Source organism: Rhinolophus hipposideros (assembly GCF_964194185.1).
Source record: "Rhinolophus hipposideros genome assembly, chromosome: 21".
NCBI classification, from domain to species: domain Eukaryota; kingdom Metazoa; phylum Chordata; class Mammalia; order Chiroptera; family Rhinolophidae; genus Rhinolophus; species Rhinolophus hipposideros.
This window is the reverse complement of record NC_138067.1, coordinates 45,303,521-45,307,279: the sequence shown is the minus strand read 5'-3', so window position 1 is coordinate 45,307,279 and position 3,759 is coordinate 45,303,521.

The window sequence follows — 3,759 nt, the reverse complement described above, 5'->3', positions numbered from 1 at the left end:
ACCTCGTGACAGCCTGGCTGCTCACGGCCACGCTGACTGACGGGCAGCCCGATTGGTAGAGAAGCCCCACTTTCATGGAGCCCAATCTGGGCAATCCCAACGCAGTCCCACACTCAGCGATTGCCAGGAAAGCCAACTGGCCATACGAGGTCTCGTGAGGCCAGTTGTCGTCTGTCTGAGGCGCGGGGAAGGCTACGTGATGGGGTGCAGAAGTCTCCTTGGGTTCTCCCCGCGTGCCTCCCGTGGGGAGCATCTACCCCACAGCCAATCAGCGGCTGCATGCTCTATTATTCTGCAGCCAATCAATGAGGTAGATGAAGCTTTGCGCTCGTGAGCACTTGCCTGTTGGAGCTGATGACAAAGACCAGAGCCAATCAGGACCTGAAAGTGCCTGTTCCTCACCCTTTGCTCCGGGTGGGTGGGTGGGGGTGGAGAAAGGGGTTGTAGAGAGGGGTGTAGAGGGGGGAAGGAGGAGGGGCCATTCTTGAGGGCTTATGCTAATCAGTAGTGGTGGGCGGTGTCATAGAAATTTGGGCACCAGTTTCTTCTGTCTTTTCTTGACCATGCTAATGAAAACCACTATACCCTCCCATTCTGATCACTCCATTGGTCTTGAGTAATGCTGCTTCATTTTTCTTGCACTGTTCTCATTAAACACTTTCTCACCCACCAAACATTTTCAAAACACATATTGTTTCTACATTTTATTTTTGCTTATGGTCTGACTATCCAGCTGGAATGTAAGTTCACCGAGGACAGAGACTTTGTTTGTTTGTTTGTTTGTTTTCTCTACTGTTTCCTCCACGCCTGGAATATTGAGGGTGCTTCATATTCATCAATAAATATTCACTTAATCATGAACAGGCCTGAAGGGGCAGAATTTCATGTCAGGCATATGTTTAACTTTGTCAAGTACTGCCAAAGAATTTTCCAAAGTCAATGAACCAGTTCACACTTTCACCATAAACGGTGAACTCTTCTAATGGTGAACTCTCATAAATATTTGAGAGTTCCAGATGCTCCACATCATTCTCAAGACTTGATACTAGCCAATCTTTCCTTTTAGTCATTCTGGTGATGGTGTAGTCGTATCTTATTGGGTTTTAATTTACATTTCCTTGAGGAGGTAATGTTATTTTTATATTCTTTTTTTTTTTTTTAACAACAGTAGAACTATCTTTATTCCTTCAGGTTCATGTTGGGAATATATCTGTATTTCTTCGTTTTTTAAATTAAAGTTTATTGGGGTGACAATTGTTAGTAAAATTACATAGATTTCAGGTGTACAATTCTGTACTACATCATTTAGATACTCTGTTGTAGTCCAGTGATCTATTTATCCATGTTTGCCCCAATACCGGTGTCTTAATTCCTCTAACTTAATCAGTCTTGAAATCAAGCATTTTAAGTCTTTGTACTTCTTTGCTTCTTTGTTGTCTTGCTTCTTTTAACTCTTTTTGCATTTCCTTAAAATTTTTGAAGCAACTTGTCAGTTCTCTCTCTCTCTCTCTCTCTCTCTCTCTCTCTCTCTCTCTGTCTCTCTGTCTCTCTCTCTGTCTCTCTCTCTCTCTCACACACACACACACACATGCACACACACACACACCTTCCAGACTTCTGATTGGGATTTCACTGAATTCACAGATGAATTTGGGGTGAATTGACTATGAACGTGGCACAATATTCTTTTTAAAAGTTGTGATAAGATATACATTACATAAAATTTACCACTTTAGTATTTCTAAGTGTACAATTCAGTGTCATTAAGGACATTCACATTGTTGTGTAACCATCACCACTATCCATCTTCAGAAATTCTGTCATCCCAAACCGAAACTCTGTACCCATTAAACAATAACTCTCCATTTCCTCCTCCCCTCAACCCTTGGTAAACCTACTTTCTTTCTCTATGAATTTGACTATTTTAAGAACTTCATATAAGTGAAATCATACAATATTTGGCCTTTCATGCCCAGCTTATTTCACTTTGCATAATTTTTTTATTAGTTTCAGGTGTACAAAACAACATAATGATTAGACATTTACACCCCTCACAAAGTGATAACCCCACCAAGTCTACTACCCATCTGACATCGTACATAGCTATTCCAATACCATCGATTGTATTCCCTATGCTGTACTTTACATCTCATGAATATATATATACACACACATATATATGACATTTAATATTATTTTATATTAGTTTCAGGTGTACAGTACAGTGGTTAGTTAGCATAACACTTTCAAGGTTCATCCATGTTATAGCATATAATAGGATTTCTTTCTTTTTAAGGCTGAATAATATTGCACTGTTTTTGTATACCACATTTTGTTTATCCATTCATCCATCAATGGACACCTTGATTGTTTCAATCTTTTCACTATTATGAATAATGCTGCTATGAACTGTTGGTTTGCAAATATCTGTTTGAGTCCTTGCTTTCAATTCCAGAAGTGGAATTGCTGGATCATATGATACTTCTATGTTTAATTTTTTTTTTTAGAAACCTCCATACTGTTTTTTCACAGTGGCTGCAGCACTTTGCACCCTCACCAGTAATGCACAGGGTTCCAGTCTTCCTACAGCTTCATCAGTCTTTTTATTTTCTCTCTCTTTTTTTATAATAGCCATCTTAATGGGTACGAAGTGGGATTTCATTATGATTTTGATTAGTAATGTTGAGCATCTTTTCATGTGTTTACTTTCCATTTGTTTATCTATTTTGGAATAATATCTATTCAAGTCCTTTGCCATTTTAGAAATTGGGTTATTTGTGTTTCTTGTTGAGTTGTAGGGACTCTTCATATATTGTGCATGTTAATCCTTTATCAGATATATGATTTGCAGATGTTTTATCCCATTCTGTCAGTTGCCTTCTCACTGTGTTGATAGTGTCATTAGATGCACAAAAGTTTTTAATTTTGATGAAGTCCCAATTTATCTACTTTTTCTTTTGTTGCCTGTGTTTTGGTGTCCTATCCAAGGGATGTTGGTCTATTATTTTATTGTCTTGTAGTGTCTTTGTCTGGTTTTTGTAATAGGATAATGTTGGCCTCATAGAGTGAGTTAAGAAGTATTTCCTCTTCTTTGTGTATTTGGAAGAGTTTGAGGATTGGTGTTAATTCTTCTTTAAGTATTTGGTAGAATTCACCAATGAAACCATCTTGTCCTGGGCTTTCCTTTGTTGGGAATTTTTTGATTACTGATTCAATCTTCTCACTAGTTGTAGGTCTACTCAGATTTTCTATTTCTTCACGATTCAGTCTTGGTAGATTGTTTGTTTTTAGGAATTTGTCCATTCATCTAGGTCATCCAATTTTGGGGGTGTACAATTGTTCATAATACTCTCTTATAAACTTTTTATTTTTATAGAATCAGTAGTAACATCTTCACTTTTGTTTCTGATTTTTGTAATTTGAGTCTTTTAAAAGTTGATCAATTTTGTTGATCTTTTCAAAGAACCAACTTTTGGTCTTGTTAATTTTCTCCACTGTTTTTCTATTATCTATCATTTATGTCCATTTCAATATTCATTGTTACCTTCTTTCTACTCACACTGGGTTGAGTTAGTTCTTTAATTTCTTAATATGTAAAGTTGGTGGTTCAGTTGAGATCTTTCTTCATTTTCAATGTAGGCATTTACAGCTATAAATTTCTCTCTTAGCACTGATTTCACTGCATCCCATACATTTTGGTGTGCTGTGTGTTGGTTTTCATTTATCTCAAGGTATTTTTAAACTTTTCTTGTGATTTCT